The sequence below is a fragment of the Bubalus bubalis genome, chromosome 5 (genome assembly GCF_019923935.1).
Source record: "Bubalus bubalis isolate 160015118507 breed Murrah chromosome 5, NDDB_SH_1, whole genome shotgun sequence".
Lineage (NCBI taxonomy): Eukaryota > Metazoa > Chordata > Mammalia > Artiodactyla > Bovidae > Bubalus > Bubalus bubalis.
In genome coordinates, this window is record NC_059161.1 from 14,133,615 (window position 1) to 14,153,493 (window position 19,879).

The window sequence follows — 19,879 nt, forward strand, 5'->3', positions numbered from 1 at the left end:
ACTTTGTTGCATAATCAAAAATACAATTCTACTTAAAAAACAACTGATTCATTTCTTTGATACAGGCACAAAAACAACACATCAATTTGCTTATTTGAGGTAGGAAATAATAAGCTGTAGATGTTCCCTTAGAGTTTGTTCGATGAAGCCAGGCTCACAGGATCTCATCAGGGAATAAGCTTTGTTTCATTCCATGACTGCATAAATCAACGTATATTAGGAAAATCTTCTATGGTCAATACAGCTAGCCAAGCACGTTTATGTGCCTTTAAAAATAGCACTTAAATACTTCTATTCTAAACCAAAAATAAGTTTAAACCTCTCAAAGTTATTCAGTCTGACAAGCCTTTAAATAGGTAATGAATGGTTTTCCATGAGGGTCCTAGTCTTTTCTACATTTGTGTGGGTTAGACATTTCCGAAAGAACAGTTCTTTTGTGAAATCCTGAACTTCAATTTCCAGGCCCCATGTAAGAGAGGAAGTATAGGCAGTGAGTGAAATGAACAAACACTAAAAGACTTATCCAAATATTTTTTAAGCTGCAGAAGTATTCAGGGTAAGTTTGGAAAAAGTATAAATTGGTTTTTATTTCATAATAACTGGCTAATCCTATTGTGTTTTCTTTGGAAATTTCACTTGAAAATGAACTTTATTCTGTTTGATATTGCACCCTGAATTCAGAAACATTTTTCTAAATCCATGTACTGAGTATTGTCTTATTCTACATTTCTAATAAAAATGAACAACACTGTAGGAAAAAAAGTAAAAAGCAAAAATTCAGGAAGCCAAGATCAGAATTCATATTCTGTGACAATTATACTGCTAGAAAATAACAAACTTTAAGATAAATTATTTCCTAAAAAAGATACAAAAGTGAGGTAAATTTAGTAACAATCAAATCAGTCTTTTTGTCTGATTTTTCCCTATTTGTAATTTTCTTAAATATGTAAAATGGAACACATCCTGCCAGATCTGTAGACAAAGATGTCAAAGCCATCAGGGATTCCAGCCTTCCAAAAGTAAATTTCTGAATTTCTGAGCCAGGAAAAACAATGCCAGCTACCCAGCAGCCATCAGCCACACGGAAAGGTAAGCACTGAGGAGCTGCGACAAGGGGAAGATACGAGAAAGTCAAAGAGGCAGCCATCCACCATAGCCACAACTCCCTAAGGTGAAGGAGGAATTAAGGATATGAATAATTGAGAGGCCTGATGCTGGCTCTAGATAGCTGAAATACAAATAAAAGGAGATATCTCATTGAACCCAGAAACTTGTATCTTCCTATGCACAGAAGAGCACTAAATTGAAGAACAAAGGGAAAGCCACTAGGCCATTCAGGTATGACCTAAATCAAATCCCTTATGATAATACACTGGAAGTGGCAAATAGATTCAAGGGATTAGATCTAATAGACAGGGTGCCTGAAAAACTATGGACTGAGATTTGTAACACTGTACATGAGGCAGCGACCAAAACCATCGTAAAGAAGAAATAAAAAAGGCAAAATGATTTTCTCAGGAACCCTTACAAATAACTGAGAAGAGAGGTAAAAGGCAAAGGAGAAAAGGAATGCAGAGTTCCAAAGACTAGCAAGGAGAGATAAGAAAGCCTTTAAAGGGAATAATGTGGAGAAAAACTAGAAAAACTAAAGACTAGAGATCTCTTCAAGAAAATTAGAGATACCAAGGGAACAGAAAGCAAAGAGTAACTAAAGAGCCTCTTGATGAAGGTGAAAGAGGAGAGTGAAAGAGCTGGCTTAAAACTCAACATTTAAAATACTAAGATCATGACATCTGGTCCCATCACTTCATGGCAAATAGATAAACAATGGAAACAGTGACAGACTTTATTTTCTTGGGTTCCAAAATCACTGTAGATGGTGACTACAGTCATGAAATGAAAACACACTTGCTCTAGGAAGAAAAGCTTGACAAACCTAGACAGCATAATAAAAAGCAGACACATTAATTTGCAAACAAAGGTCCGTCTAGTCAAAGCTATGGTTTTTCCAGTAGTCATGTATGGATGTGAGAGCTGGATCACAAAGAAAGCTGAGTGTCAAAGATTGATGCTTTTGAACTGTGGTGTTGGAGAAGACTCTTGAGAGTCCCTTGGACTGCAAGGAGATCCAACCACTCCATCCTAAAGAAAATAAGTCCTGAAAATTCATTGGAAGGACTGATGCTGAAGCTGAAACTCCAATACTTTGGCCACCTGATGAGAAGAGCTGACTCATTAGAAAAGACCCTGATGCTGGGAAAGAATAAATGCAGGAGAAGGGGATGACAGAGGACCAGATGGTTAGATGGCATCACCAACTCAATGGACATGAGTTTGAGCAAACTCCAGGAGACAGTGAAGGACAGAGAAGCCTGGAGTGCTGCAGTCCATGGGATCACAAAGAGTCAACATGACTGAGCGACTTGACAACAAAGGGAATATTCTTGCAAAGATAGGCACAATAAAGGACAGAAAGGGTATGGACCTAACAGAAGCAGCAGAGATTAAGAAGATGTGGCAAGAAGACACAGAACTATATAAAAAAGATCTTAATGACCCAGATAACCACGGTGGTGTAATCATTCACCTAGAGCCAGACATCCTGGAGTGTGAAGTCCAGTGGGCATTAGGAAGCATCATGATGAACAAAACTAGTGGAGGTGATGGAATTCCAGCTGAGCTATTTCAAATCCAAAAAGACATGCTGTGAAAGTGCTGTACTCAATAATATACTAGCAAATTTGGAAAACTCAGCAGTGGTCACAAGACTGAAAAAGGTAACTTTTCATTCCAATCCCAGAGAAGGGCAATGCAAAAGAACGTTCAAACTACTGCATAATTGCATTGATACAGGCTAGCAAACTAATGCTCAAAAGCCTTCAAGCTAGACTTCAACAGCATATGAACGAAGAACTTCCAGATATACAAATTGGATTTAGAAAAGGCAGAGGAACCATGGAACAATCTGCCAACATCCACTGGATCACAGAGACAGCAAGGGATTCCAGAAAAACATCTACTTCTGCTTCACTGACTATGCTAAAGCCTTTGAGTGTATGGATCACAACGAACTGTGGAAAATTCTTAAAGAGATGGGAATACCAGGCCACCTTACCTGTCTCCTGCAACCTGTCAAGAAGCAACAATTAGAACCAGACATGGAACAATGGACTGGTTAAAAAATGAAAAAGGCCTATTTTAAGGTTGTATATTGTCACCTTGCTTATTTAACTTATAGGCAGAGTACATCATATGAAATGCTGGCTGGTTTAACTACCAGTTGGAATGAAGACTGTCTGGAGAAATCATCAATAACCTCAGATATGCAGATGACACCACATTTATGGCAGAAAGCCAAGAAGAATTAAAAAGCCTCTTGATGAAAGTGAAAGAGGAGAGTGAAAAGGCTGGCTTAAAAATCAACATTCAAAAAACGAAGATCATGTCATCTGGTCCCATCACTTCATGGCAAATACATGGGGAAACAATGGAAACAGTGACAGACTTTATTTTCTTCGGCTTCAAAATCACTGCAGATGGTGACTGCAGCCATGAAATTAAAAGACACTTGCTCCTTGGAAGAAAAGCAACGACAAAACTAGACAGCAAATTAAAAGCAGAGACATTAACTTTGCCAACAAAGGTCCATATAGTCAAAGTTATGGTTGTTCCAGTAGTCATGTACAGATGTGAGAGCAGGGTCATAAAAAAGGCTGAGTGCCAAAGAACTGATATTTTGGAACTGTGGTGCTGGAGAAGACTCTTCAGAGTCCCTCAGAGAGCAAGATCAAACCAGTCCAACCTAAAGGAAATCTACCCTGAATATACATTGGAGGACTGATGCTGAAGCTCCAATACTTTGGCCACCTAATGCGAACCACTAACTCATTGGAAAAGACACTCATGCTGCAAAAGACTGAAAGCAGGAGAAGAGGACAACAGAGGATGAGAATGTTGGATGGCGTCACGGACTCAATGGACATGAGTTTGAGCAAGCTCCAGGAGTTGGTGATGGACTGGGAAGCCTGGTGTGCTATAGTACATGGGGTTGGAAAGAGTCAAATACAACTTAGCGACTGAACAACAACAATGAAATTCATTAACTTGAGTCGGTGATGCCATCCAACCATCTCATCCTCTGTCGTCCCCTTCTCCTCCCGCCTTCAATCTTTCCCAGCATCAGGGTCTTTTCCAATGAGTCAGTTTTTCGCATCAGGTGGCCAAAGTATTGGAGTTTCAGCTTCAGCATCAGTCCTTCCTGAATATTCAGCACTTCCTTTAGGATGGACTGGGTGGATCTCCTTGCAGTCCAAGGGACTCTCGAGAGTCTTCTCCAATACCACAATTCAAAGTATCAATTCTTCAGTGTTCAGCTTTCTTTATAGTCCAGCTCTCACATCCATACATGACTAGTGGGAAAACCATAACTTTGACTAGACGGACCTTTGTTGGTAAAGTAACGTCTCTGCTTTTTAAGATGCTGTCTAGGTTGGTCATAATATTTCTTCCAAGGAGCAAGTGTCTTTTACTTTCATGGCTGCAGCCACCATCTGCAGTGATTCTGGAGCCCCCAAAAATAAAGTCTATCACTGTTTCCACTGTTTCCCCATCTATTTGCCATGAAGTGATGGGACCGGAAGCCATGATCTTAGTTTTCTGAATGTTGAGTTTGTTAACACTATAATATTTAGTGTTGTGATTGAACCTGGGTCTCCTGCACTGCAGGTAGATTCTTTACTGCCTAGCCATCAGGGAAGCCTCATTAGGAAAATAAAGAATCCCAAAGCAGCAGGAAAAGTGACAAGAACAATCTGAACAACTGAATCTGTGGATGTACAAACAAAACAGCATTCATTAGCTGATGGACAGGCTGAATCAAAGGAATTAAGGAGGGCTCCTGAGGGCTTCAGAAGAGTGACAGAATGCTATCCCCACAAATACTTCTTTGGCACAAGAATTATTTTGAGCGATGGACAGGGAAGCCGGGTGTGCTGCACCTCATGGGGTCACAAAGAGTTGCACAAGACTGAGCAACTGAACTCTTTTGAGAAACAGCAGACACAAGAGAGGTTCTGAAAACAGAGTAGAAGTTACCTTTGAATAAAGGAAATTTATATTTATAAAGGAAATCTCCATTGGTAATGGTGTCTCCCTCTCCATACCAGGAAGACAAGAATAACTGGAAGTCATAAAAGAATCTTTTCAATGGAGAGGGCTTAACTTAAATCTGCATAACAAACCTAACCTTTGATAACCTTGCTTTTCCTGGTCACCTCCCCAAAACTGCCTCCCCCAACCTTTCCTTCTTTTGATTTCTGGAAGTGATATTTGAGCCTATTTCTAAGTCATCTTGGAAAACGATTAATTTTTCCCCTGGGTATTTCCCATGTGTACATAAGGTATACATACTAATAAACTTAGTTTTCTTTTCTTAAACTGTCTTTTGTTATAAGATTCCCAGCTGAGGCACAGAAGGGTACAGGAGAATTTATCTTTTTCCTTTCCTCATCTCCAAGACTCCATTAAAGTAAGTTCGAGTCTCTTGGCAGAAAGAAAGAAGAGAGAGCCCAAGACACTGAGTCAGAGTACCTGGGTTCAACACTGTAGACTTTAAAAAAATGCACAACTTGAGAGATGGGAGTTTAAGTTTTATTGGGACAGAATGAGGACTCTGTACAGCCCAGGAGATAACACTTCACTTAGCTCTGAGAAACTGCTCCAAAGAGGCAAGGGAGAAGGTCACTGTATATATGATTTTGGTAAAGAGGGACATGGAATTGGACATGGAACAAAAGTCTGGTTCCAAATTGGGAAAGGAGTACATCAAGGCTGTATATTGTCACCCTGCTTATTTAACTTATATGCAGAGTACATCATGAGAAATACTGGACTTAATGAAGCACAAGCTGGAATCAAGATCGCTGGGAGAAATATCAATAACCTCAGATATGCAGATGACACCACACTTATGGCAGAAAGCAAAGAAGAATTGAAGAGCCTCTTGATGAAAGTGAAAGAGCAGAGTGAAAAAGTTGGCTTCAAACTCAACATTCAAAAAACTAAGATCATGGCATATGTTCCCATCACTTCATGGCAAACAGATAGGGAAACAATGAAAACAGTGACAGACTTTATTTTGGGGGGCTCCAAATCACTGCAGATAGTGACTGCAGCCATGAAATTAAAAGACAGTTACTCCTTGGAAGAAAAGTTATGACCAACCTAGACAGCATATGAAAAAGCAGAGACATTACTTTACCAACAAAGGTCCGTCTGGTCAAAGTTATGGTTTTTCCAGTGTCATGTATGGATGTGAGAGTTGGACTACAAAGAAAGATGAGCACTGAAGAATTGATGCATTTGAACTGTGGTGTTGGAGAAGACTCTTGAGAGTCCCTTGGACTGCAAGGGGATCCAACCAGTCTATCCTAAAGGAAATCAGTCCTGAATATTCATTAGAAGGACTGACGCTGAAGCTGAAACTCTAATACTTTGGCCACCTGATGTGAAGAACTGACTCACTGGAAAAGATCCTGATGCTGGGAAAAATTGAAGGCGGGACGAGAAGGGAACGCCAGAGGATGAGATGGTTGGATGGCATTGCCAACTCAATGGACATGAGTTTGAGTAAACTCCGGGAGTTAGTGATGGACAGGGAGGCCTGTCGTGCTGCACCCATGGGGTTGCAAAGATTTGGACAGGACTGCGCGACTGAACTGACTGACTGAACTGAAAGGGGGAGTACATTTCTATGGTCTCGTGAAGTTTCTGCTAGTCAAGAGAAACAATCGTCACCACGAAGGATTTTGGTTTTGCTATTCAGTCGCTCATTCGTGTCTGACTCTTTGTGGCCTCACCGACTATAGCCCCGCCAGGCTCCTCTGTCCACAGACTTTCTAGACAAGAATACCAGAGGAAGTTGCCAGTTCCTACTCCAGGGGATCTTCCTGACTCAGGGATCAAACCCGTGTCTCTTGCATCTCGTATGTTGGCAGGCCAGGTTTTTACCACTAGTGTTCCCTGAGAAGTTCATAAAGGATTTTAGTGCTTTTCTAGATATGAGGAGATAGAAGAATTGGGCTCATAAAGTCAGCTCCTAATAGCTAACTATCTGCAAACCTATCCTGCCAGTTTTCCTGGAGAATAGAGAGCCTCATTTCTGCTTTGCACCCTGAACTCCTTCAGCGTGTCCTGGAGCTCAGCAGCGGCACAGGATTTAATCCTTGCAGAGCTAGATTGCAAGTGCCCATGGCAAGTACCAGTTTGTAGTTGACAACATCAGGCTCTTACTTAGACTCAGCATCCCTGCTTACATGGAACATGGCTAAATTTAGATATAGGGTCTCCCTATGCATGGTGAAACTATTAGCCAGACAATTCCTTTCTTCTTCAGTTTTCCATGACACTGAACAGAAGATCTGAGATTTTATGTAAATGTGGAAATTGCTGGGGATTTCTTCCAGTCGAAATCTCAACTTAATTCCAGTATTTTAATTCTGCATTTGTTCGTTCAACAGACAGCAAGTTTCTGCTAGTCTAGTATATGCTTGGCACTCTGGTAGGCAGCAGAAATATAAAAACAAAAGCAGTTTGGGCTCATGTGAAGTTTATAGACTATACAGTAGATACACTATATTATATAAAATGATGATACAGTAAGAGATGGACAAAGGACAGTTACGTAGCCCAAACTCGGGGATTCAAGGAGGACCACAAAGGGAAATCACTTCTAACATGAAACTAAAGGATTAATGGGAATTAGCCAGGTTAAGGGAAGATGAGGGATTGATGGTTACTGGTACAGAGTCTGGAAAGTTTTCTGGAAGAAAGGAACAGCCCATCCAAAGTCTCAGATGATAAAGTGCATCAGAGAAACTAAAAGAAGTGTATCTTGTAATCAAAAGAGAATGGTACTGGCACAAAAACAGATGTATAGATCAGTGGAACAGATCAGAGAGCCCAGAAATAAACCCACACTCTTATGGTCAATTGATCTCAACAAAAGAGACAAGAATATACAATGGAGAAAAGAGAGTCTCTTCAGTAAGCGGTGCTGGGAAAATCAAACAGCTAAGTATAAAAGAATGAAATTAGAACATTCTCTTAACACCGTGTTCAAAAATAAAATTAAAATGGATTAAATGTAAGACCGGAAATGAACTCCAAGAGGAAAATATAAGCAGAACACTCTTTGACATAAATCCTAACAATATTTTTTGGGGTCTATCTCCTAAAATATAGGAAATAAAAGCAAAAATAAACAAATGGGACCTAATTAAACTTAAAAGCTGTTGCACAGCAAAGGAAACCATCTACAAAACAAAAAGACAACCTACTGAATAGGAGAAAATATCTGCAAATGACATGACTGAAAAGGGACTAATATCCAACATATATGAACTGCTCACACAACTCAACATCAAAAATAAACAGCCCAATTTAAAAATGAGCAGATCTGAACATTTTTCCAACAATGAAACATTGATGGCACATGAAAAGATGCTCAACATTGCTAATCACCAGAGAAATGCAAATCAAAACCACAATGATACATCACCTCACACTTTTCAGGATAAATATCATCAAAAAGAACACACACAAAAAAAAATGTTGACAAGGATGTGGAGAAAAAGGAACCCTCTTCCCCTGTTGATGGGAATGTAAATTGGTGCAGCCACTGTAGAAAAAGAGTATGGAGGTTTCTCAAAAAACTAAAAATAAAACTACCATATGACCCAGCAGTTCTACTTCTGGGTATTTATCTGAAAAAAAGCAAAAACACTAATTCAAAAAGATACATACTCTCCAGTGTTCACAGCTGCATTATTTACAATTACTAAGAAATGAAAGCAAGTGTCCAAAAACAGAGAAATGGATAAAAGAGGATGTAGGAGATATATATATCACACAATGGAATACTGCTGCTGCTGCTGCTAAGTCACTTCAGTCGTGTCCGACTCTGTGTAACCCCATAGACGGCAGCCCACGAGGCTCCCCTGTCCCTGGGATTCTCCAGGCAAGAACACTGGAGTGGGTTGCCATTTCCTTCTCCAATGCATGAAGGTGAAAAGTGAAAGAGAAGTCGCTCAGTCCTGTCCGACTCTGAGCAACCCCATGGACTGCAGCCGACCGGACTCCTCCGTCCATGGCATTTTCCAGGCAAGAGTACTGGAATGGGGTGCCATCGCCTTCTCTACTCAGCCATAAAAAAGAATGAAACCTTGCCATTTGCAGCAACATGGAAGGACTAAATAAAATAAGTAGGCAGAGGAAGGTATGATATTACTTACAAATGGAATCTAAAAAGACAATAATCTAGTGACTATAACAGAAAAAAAGCAGAATCACAGATGTCTAGAACAAATGAGTGGTTACCAGTGGGGCGAGGGCATGGGGGGATGGGCAAGATTGTAGGAAGGGATTAAGGGGTACAAACTACTATGCAAAAAATAAGCTACAAGAATACATTTACAACATGGAGAATACAGTCAACATTTTATAATAACTATATATACAGTGTAACCTTTAAAAATTGTGAATCACTATACTGTACACCTATTAATACTGTACATTAACTATACTTCAACTAAAAATAGGAAGAAGTACATTGTAACTGAACTCACACGGCTCACTCTACCTTAAACCTGGACATCCTCTAGGATTGAAATCCCTTCAATCATCAATCTCTTTTTTGTACTACCACCCTCATTCTGTTCTGTGCCTTCTTCCTAGTAGCTTAACTTTTCCCTGATCCTTAGAGCCCAAAACTTTCACTGTGATTTCTAAAAACCCCATTCCACTGATGGACTCCCTTACTCCCAGTCTTCACCAAAACTTCAAAATACTTCCTAACCTCAGAGGAAATATGTCACTTAGGTGAGTTTCTTCTCTGATAACTTTCTTTTAATGAAGGATGTTCATTCTTCTGTACCCCATATATTTTAGAGGGGGTGGGGTGGCTTTCTTTTTCCTCACTACTGCTTGCCCCACCTCGAATAAAGCCCAGCTACTTTGAAACCTGTCTCAATCCATCTTTACTGTTCTATTGCTGCTGTTCCTTATTTACTGAAGACTTTGGTACCTGGCCAGTTGCCTTTCTATTCCAAGCCTTGTCAACACAGTCATTTCCACATTCACACAGATGATCTGTTACCTGCTTCTCAAATACCTTGACCTTCTCGCCTCTTGTAACCACATCACCACTTCATTGCAGCCGCAGACTCCCACAGCCACATCAAGGGACTGGATATCAACAAAGGTAGCCCCATACATCTCACTTTCTCACCACAGCCTCCAAATCCCCCAGACTTTATACATAGCTGCTCTCTCTGAAACCATTTTGCACCATGAGAATGTGTACTACATCTATTTTTGCTTAATACTGAATCCTTAAAGACTAACATATAGGAGATAGGCCTCGGCATTGTTGAATGAATAAATGAGTGAAGAGAATACAGCAAAAAATTAAGATATAAATAAATAAGAGAATTGAGCGCCAAAGAATTGATGGTTTTGAACTGTGGTGTTGGAGAAGACTCTTGAGAGTCCCTTGGACTGCAAGGAGATCCAACCAGTCCATCCTAAAGATCAGTCCTGGCTGTTCATTGGAGGGACTGATGTTGAAGCTGAAACTCCAATACTTTGGCCATCTCATGAGGAGAGCTGACTCATTTGAAAAGACCCTGATGCTGGGAAAGATTAAGGGCCAGAGGAAAAGGGGACGACAGAGGATGAGATGGCTGGATGGCATCACTGACACAATGGACATGGGTTTGGGTAGACTCCAGTAGCTGGTGATGGACAGGGAGGCCTGGCGTGCTGCGGTTCGTGGGGTCGCAAAGAGTCAGACACGACTGAGCAACTGAACTGAACTGAACTAAGAGAATGACAGACAGACAAGTAAAACTACCGTATGCCCACAGACTACATGAGACATCAGGTGAAGAAACAATGTGCTGACTGGGAAAGCTACTGTGAAAACAGAATGGAAAGCATTTTAATAACTGACTGCAAGTCAGGAAGGGAAGGTGGCAAAGACGACTCACGCCATTTGGGCTGGTATGAATACAAGAAGGGAGGTAATATCAAGAGCAAAGGGGAACTCTAAAAATGAGCATGTCAAATGCACAGAGGAGCCTGGAGGGTACAGTCCAAAGGTTATGAAAAGCTGGACATGACTGAGTGACTGAGCAGCAGCAATGGATTTATAATATAAATCTAGACAGAGAGAAATGCCATAAGAAATTAAGTAGGATAATGGGAACTAGAACAGAAAATGAAAACTAAAGCAACTTAGCATGCATGCACATTAATTATTTTTAAAATTTTATAAAAGTACATAAAATAAAAAATATTAAAATTACCTGTACAGTAATTGCATCAGCATATTTAGGTATGACCTTTCCAATGTTTAAATATGCATATATATGTAAATGATTAATGTTTTTTTAAACTAAAGTCTTACCAGATATATAATTTCAATAAACACCCTTTGAAGGAACAATAATTTTAATTATTACTTTTACTAATTTGTTATTAAATTTTAAAATTCATTATCAAATTATTGAGTCAATATATTAATTTAATAAATATTATTTCAATGGATAATGGGCAAATTTTTACAAATGGGTTACTAATTATGACGACTTTCTTCCTATTCCCAGAAGAAATTAATATTCAAATTTTAAATGGTTTTAACAAAACCATGTGTTTTTCCATAAGTTCATAATTTTAAAAGTTAATGCAATATTCAAACAATGGTATTTTGAAAGTAAATGATCTGTGTCTATTGAAGATTATAATCAAGAATTTTGAAAATCTTCTTTTTCTTTCTCTTCATTCATTCATTCACACTGAAGTTGTTTAAATTATATGGTAAAAGACCTTAAAGTGCATTTTTTTTCTGGGGTCTTTAGCAAAAAAGAAAAAAGCCATTTGAAAAAAAAAAAAGCCATTTGTAATTTTTGTCATAAAGCCAAAACATGTACAAATGTTACAAGGGAGCTATCAAAAGTAGCTCATACCATCTCTCAAAATACTTTGCTTTTATAACCCGATTACAGCTGGTTCATTCCAGGAATGCATAAGGAAACCTGGAAAACATATGAAGCATAGACTCTGTTTCCATTTATTTACTCTAAATCACAAGGAAATTTCTTATATAAAACTACCCTTACTTTGACTCTTAACTCTTTCATCCCCTCTTTGCTACTGCAGAAATAGAAGCAAAAAATTAAGATTGTCCCTGATTAATGTTTCTAATTTATGCTGAAACAAATGCAAATAAAGATAAATCATGATATGTATTTGGCATTTACCTACATTTGCAACCTAGTATCTTCATGGAATCGCCTATCATGTCCCTAAATAATCCTACTGTTTTCAAAGCTGTCTGTTGATTCACTATACAGAAATATTAGAAATAAAATCATGGGTTTTCTTCACTCTTTGTATTCAATGTTGCTGCTGCTGCTGCTGCTAAGTCATGTCCGCTGCACTTCAGTCATGTCCGATTCTGTGCGACCCCACAGACAGCAACTTCAATACATGTATTCAATTCATGAAATCCCTTAAACTGCCTTTTAAAGAAACAAATGCATATGCTTTCTCCAGAGGTATTAAACTACTTTTAAGTGATACAATTATTTCTGCCAAAAGTACTAACCAACTCTTTCCTTGCAACATGTATCTAAACATGTTTTTCATATAAAAGTCATGATTTTTTTTCAAATGAATAGTAATTATATAAAAGGACTTCTGGATAGGCAATTAACAAAAGAAAATTAGAAAATTATATAAACTCATCTGTGTCTAGAGATTAATGATGTCCAATTACCTCGGGCCAAACTATTTAATTACAATTATTAAAGGTAACTACTAACAGTACCTGTTGATCTGGAGGCAGTGTGTAGTAACCAGGCCTTTTTATCGCCCACTTCTATGATAAACAAAAGACACGTTTGGTATCCTGGGCAAACAGATGTCTTGGCCAGATAGAGCAACTGGCCTAGACATTCAGAAGCTTTTTGGGTAAGAAGGGACTAAGATTCCAAAATTCTTCCTCCCAAGATTCAAAATTAGGACCTTTTCAAAATAATTAAGACACATGATCTCACTAAATTTTCACCAAAAAAAAAAAGCTTGCTGTCTTTAATAATTCCTAGATTGGACAATTAAATGCAATTGGCTTTCTTTTTCCCATTTTTTTTTTCACTATAGTTGATTTACAATGTTTTGTTAGTTTAAGGTATAAAACTTAGTTTGTACATGTATACGTATATGTGTGCCTACCAAGTCACTTTAGTCATGTCCAACTCTTTGTGCCCCCAGGGACTGTAGCGCGCCAGGCTCCTCTCTCCATGGGATTCTCCAGTCAAGAATATTGAAGTGGGCCCTTCACCAGGGATATATGTGTGTGTGTTTGTATATATATACACACACATGTATATGAAAAGAAAGTGAAAGAAAGTGTTAGCCGCTCAGTCATATCTGACACTTTGTGACCCCAGGGACTGCAGCCTACCAGACTCCTCTGTCCATGACATTCTCCAGGCAAGAATACTAGAGTGAGTTGCCATTCTGTTCTCCAGGGGATCTTCCCAACCCAGGAATCAAAGTCAGGTCTCCTACATTGCAGACAGATTATTTACCAACTGAGCCATCAGGGAAGTCCCATATATGTATGTATGTACATGTATATATACATAAATGTGTGTGTATATACTTATATATATGTATGTATATACACTTTTCCAGATTCTTTTCCATTATAGGTTATTACAAGATATTAGAGTTCCCTGTGCTACACAGTAAATCCTTATTGCTTTGTAATTGGTTTCTTAACAATAATATAAATCTTTATAAAATACAGTATTTTTTTGAAACGACAGGTGTATCACCTCTTAAATGTGTTAGTTCTCTTGTCCTTTCTGAAATAAGATCAGATATACTCTGACATATATATTTTATGTGTGTACATAGCTAATGATGGAGAAAGTGTACCTACTATTCTAACACAGACATATGCTTTCTCTATAAACAAAAAACTTTAAAAGGAACATTTAAATTTTAAATAGATAAAATATGAAAGGAAATATCCAAAATTGTTGAGGTTCTATGAAAATGGCTCAGTAGAATTTTATCTGCTTCAATAATTTTCTTCATATTTTCTTGTGTTCCTTTGTGGTTCCCAGTTGAAACTCTTTAAGAGATCAAGATCAATGATTTCAGAGGCTAATTGGTTGTTTCAGTTTTAAATATCAAGCATTTGGGACATTTTTTTCTCCCAACTTAAATCTTTAACTTCATCAAGTCTTCAAAATGGAGAAAACAGATCGTTTCTTTCAAGTCAGTGCAGATTTGAATAAATTTTTCAAAGACTGAGATTGACACTATAACTTTTTGACAAGTAAGACTCCTACAAACCTAGAATTAGATATGCAAGTAACTGACTGAATTAAAGACATCTCAGTTAAGATCGATATTTTACTTCAGCTTCTAATCAAAATGGAGAAGAAAATGGCAACCCACTCCAATATTCTTACCTGGAAGATCCCATGGACAGAGGAGCCTGGTGAGATACTGTCCATGGGGACACAAAAAGTCGGACACAACTGAGCAAGTGAACAAAAATCAAAATAGAATCAGCTACATTGTTCACCTGAAACTATCAAAACATTGTTAACTGGCAATACCCCAAAAAAACCAAAAAGCATTTAAAAACTGTGCAATGCACATTAAAAAAAAGAATCAGTTAAGTAAACAAGTTTATTTCTTTTTCTACTTATTTTCATCCTGTTGCTGCTGCTGCTGTCACTTCAGTCGTGTCCGACTCTGTGCGACCCCATAGACGGCAGCCCACTAGGCTCCTCTGTCCCTGGGATTCTCCAGGCAAGAACACTGGAGTGGGGTGCCATTTCCTTCTCCAATGCATGCAAGTGAAAAGTGAAAGTGAAGTCGCTCAGCAGTGTCCGACTCTTCGCGACCCCATGGACTGTAGCCTACCAGGCTCTTCCGTCCATGGGATTTTCCAGGCAAGAGTACTGGAGTGGGCTGCCATTGCCTTCTCCTTTCATCCTGTTAAATGCATATAATCTATTGGCTAACATTTGCCCTTAAATTTTTTTTTTTTTAAGGAATGTTCTTTCAGGCATTTATAACAGCTTCTTTTCTCCTTTCTCTTTGCTTTTTTGGTATTTTAGAAAGAAAATTCAGTGAGTGGTATCCATTCGTTTTCTGAGTTTTGTAGACAAGTCGTGCCAGAGATGAAAATCATGACTGTCTTTACATTTCATAGGCAGGGATTTTTGGTTCATGGGTATGACTCCCACGGCCCTTATGGAAAGTACCACCACAGTTTGTAACTAGTGCTTCAAACGGTTCCCAGAGCCAACACGGAAAATGAAACCATGAAATGCAAGGTGGAATTCTCATTTTCCTTACAGAGCATATCTTTTAAATACTCCCTATTCCCCAGTATTTCACATTGGAGAAGGGCTGTTTTTGACTTTTGGTATATTTTGCCTAAATAAGATTCTACTGAGAACAGTCATCTTTTTCCCCCCACATGCAAGAAATATTATGTATTATGCATACTTTAAATGCCATCTTGAAAAACTGTTCCCCTTCTTAGAGGCCTGTGAGCAATAGTTTTTGAAACAATAAATTATATTTTGGTTTTTTCTAAACAACTGAAACCATACAGTACACATGGCTTCATTTAGCCATCTTGGTGACCTGTAAAGCATGCCCAGGTGCCCTGGAGAGATAAGACAGTGACAGGAGTGTGTGTATCCAGCACACACTCATGACAACATGGCAATCAGCATAATAATAAAGGCAGAAAGCATTCCATTGGAACTAAGGTATGTGTTCCTTTTTTGGTATTTTTGTGGATGTAGAGATATCCATATTATTTTAAAATATGAGCTCTCAGCTCTCTACTTCATTTTCAACACTTAATTAGGTGAATTCAAAGGAGGGATAAGTGGAAACACTTATGTGTTCTTTTCACACATTTCCAGAAGCTTTCTAGATGTTATAACCATCTCATACATTTTCAAGTTGCAGAGGAAACACCCATTCCTACTTATTTTTAAGGTCAGCAAGGTTATGTTTTTGAAATAATGACTGGAGTGAAACTTAGAGGAAAAGAGAATGGCAGATACCTCATTTTGGAGCACTAACTTCAAAACCCCGGGGTTCAGAGTCTCATCATTAAGTCCATACACGGAAAGCTCTCACTCTGAATTCTAATCACAAGTAGCCTTTAGCAATATTGTAGGAAGGGGCTGTGCTGAATTCATCCTCCAGCAAAAGCTTACAGCTTTTCTAATATCAATCCTGACCTCAAAGAAAAGGAGTATAAAACTCACAAGAGAAATATATCCAGTAATTTCTAATCAATGGAGCTCTTGGTTGCCAGTTTGTTCATATTTTTCACCTGATCAATTGCCAATTGCCACGTCATTTTCTTGGGTTTCAGTTACCGCCTCTGAAATATCTAGTAAATGCAACTCTTCCCTTCCCAGTGGAAACAAATCAAGATGTTTTCTTTAGATTCTCAATACATGTTACATACAGAAAGATGATCCCTGTTCTGTCTTCCTCCAGAACTCCATGAACCTGTCTGCTCCTCGACTCCAGGACACTTCTCCACCTAATCACCTACCCCTGCTTCCTTCCATGCAGGGCCTCCAGGGCCTCTTCCTATGTTTCTCTCTTCTCTGCAGCTGCAACTACACAGGCTGACTCCAGGTAGACTCTCAAGCAAGTGGGATTTATTCTCTTCGGAGTTTCCTGACAGTGCTTATCATGTTATTATTATCACTAGTGTTTTATAGGTTACAAATATGGTTAAATGAGGCCATGAGTTCATTTGCCGGTGGGGGGGGGGGGGGTGCGGAGCGCAAAAAATAACATCACTTAATGTTTAAACATTTTTATAATGCCCATAGATCTGTGATGATTAAAGGAATGTACTCAGCATAGTGTCTGGAATATAATAAGCACTCTCTAGGGGTGACCTATATTATTATGACTATAATTAATATTCTTATTAATCCCACAATAAGCAGTTAAACCCTTTACCTTTAAATGGTTTTACTGCGATGTGAAAACAAGAAAATATAACAAATACAGGGCAATTGTAAATATTTGAGAATCTCACAAAGCCTTTACTAACCTGAGTTCATTCTCCCTTAGGTATTTATTTGTAAAGGTGGGGCTCACCAAAATATCCCGCAGGAGGACATCCCAAGGACCTATAATAAAATCAAAATCATAGGTTCTCTCTGATGTAGGAGGACCTCCAGGCTCACTGATTTCCATTTTCCTGGGACTCTATTCAGCTTATTATATGTGTCCCTTATTTTATTTAAGCTTCACAGCAGTTCTGTGAGTTAATTACTATGCATGTTATCACATGAAGAAAGTGTCAAAGAAGTTACAGAAAGTTTCCAACTAGCTAAAGGCAGAGTACTCGTTTAAATCCAGATACTGGATCCTAAAGCCCCATCATAGCATGCTGCCTTTGGTTATCTCAACACAGATGGACGCTAAATACATATTTGTTTTAGGAAAAATTTTTAAAACATTGCTGGAATATTTTGACTAGAATATATCACTAAATAAAAATAATAACAGTTAGTATTTCTTGGTATGTTCTAAACACAATAACTTTGAGATAGGTACTATCATTCTCCTCTTTTTCAGATGAGGAAACTGAGAGAAAAAGACTGTGTAACTTCTGTAACATCCCCTGGCTGGGATATGAGTCATGGTCACAGGGCCTGGAGTCTTTACTGCACAGTTCTGCTTGTGCTGGATACTTTGATTTTGCCCGTCCAGATCAATTCTCTGCCCTTCTCCATTAGGCTCTGCATCCAGGGATGCTGACCTTTAAGAACTGCTTCACTAGGGGCTCCATGGTCTCCCAGCTTCCAGTTAGACTGGGTGAAATGAAAAGCACGAAGAAGGATTCCCCAGGCTTTATCCTCCACGGCTGCAGTTTGCCTGTCAGACGATCTCAACCTTGATCTCCCTGGGCGCTGGTCCAAGCTCTCTCTTCTATTGTTGCTGGACTCTCAATGCTTCACCATTGCCTGTTGGCTGTGCTTAGCCCTGCCCACAGCTTGGTAGTCTGTGATTCACTAAACTTTCTTTTGCCCCTGCTGAGTGAGCCATCTCTTTTCTGCTCAGATAATTACTGATATTCTGCTTCTTTAATCATTCTTAGAGTAAAAATTCTGGGATGACTTCCCTCTCTCCTTGCTGCTATAAGAAAGTTGATTGTAAACTCCCAGAGCACATTGGCTTCAGCAGTGGCTGGGACAGTCTTGCCTACAAAGGAGGAGAACTTAGAACTGAGATTCCTAACACCTTGGATGTTTACTACCCTGCCACTTATTCAAAGAAAAGTAGACAGCATGTTCAGTGCCTTTCCAATCCCTTATAAAGTAGAGGGTAGTCAGTTTAGATCAGAGGCCCAAGTCTATTGTGCTAGGTACTATTGAGGAGAGTGAAAAATCTGGCTTAAAACTCAACATTCAAAAAACTAAGAAAATGGCATCTGGTCCCATCACTTCATGGCAAATAGATGGGGAAACAATGGAAACAGTGACAAACTTTATTTTCTTGGGCTCCAAAATTACCGTGTATGGTAACTGCAGCCATGAAAGCAAAAGACACTTGCTCCTTGGAAGAAAAGCAATGACCAACCTAGGCAGCATATTAAAAAGCAGAGACATTACTTTACCAACAAAGTTCTATATAGTCAAAGCTATGATTTTTCCAGTAGTCATGTAAGGATGTGAAAGCTGGACCATAAAGAAGGCTGTGCACTGAAGAATTGAATCTTTTGAACTGGCTGTTGGAGAAGACTCTTGAGACTCCCTTGAACTGCAAGAAGATCAAACCAGTCAATCCTAAAGAAAATCAGTCCTGAATATTCAATGAAAGGACTGACGCTGAAGTTCCAATACTTTGGCCACCTGATGCAAAGAGCCTACTATTGGAAAAAGATCCTGATACTGGGGAAGACTGAAGGCAGGAGAAGGGGATGATGGAGGACGAGATAGTTGGATGGCATCACTGACTCAATGGACATGAGTTTGAGCAAACTCTGGGAGCTGGTGATGGACAGGGAAGCCTGGCATGCTGCAGTCCATAGGGTCACAAAGAGTTGGACACGACTGAGCGACTGAACAACAAGAACAACTATTGAAATTTCCTTAGTCTCATGTGGCTCTATCCTATCTATCAATGAAGAAACTTCAAAGATCTTGCTTTCCCAGTGTTCAGTGTGCTGACTAGCATCAGGTAGCTCAATCATGTGCTGAACAAATGAATCAGGATGGAATCTCTGATGTGTCACTTTACTGTTAAAACTGCATCGTCTGATAAAAACAAAAGAGAAAATCTGAAGCAGGATTCACCATGGTTATGGGTGCAGTTACATGATAAGGAATGTTTATGTCCCCTACATTTGGACATTTACACCCAGTAGTAGTTTAACCCTGAGCAAGATGGTCTGCCTCCCTATGCCTCTTCCCCTCATCTGTGAAATAGAGGTGATGTTCACGGTGTCTTTTTTTTTAACTTATTTTTTTATTGAAGGATAATTGCTTTACAGAATTCTGCTGTTTTCTATCAAACCTCAACCTGAGTCAGCCATAGATACACATATATCCCCTCCCTTTTGAACCTCCCTCCCATCTCCTGCCCCATCCCACCCCTCTAGGTTGATACAGAGGCTCTGTTTCATGGTGTCTTTCTTCTAGGCAGTAGTAAGGATTAAGTGAAATGAAACGAAGTAAAATAAAATTCATCTCTTGCTTAGAGGCCATAGCAAGCACCCAATCATTCTGATCTGGTGTCATTT

At 39.0% G+C, this 19,879-nt stretch overlaps 1 protein-coding gene across 5 annotated transcripts in view; it reads right to left on the reverse strand.

Moving 5' to 3' along the window:
• HMCN1 (hemicentin 1) overlaps positions 1 to 19,879 on the reverse strand; it is a 546,437-nt gene that overhangs the window by 371,346 nt on the left and 155,212 nt on the right. The gene's annotated exons all lie outside the window — the stretch shown is intronic.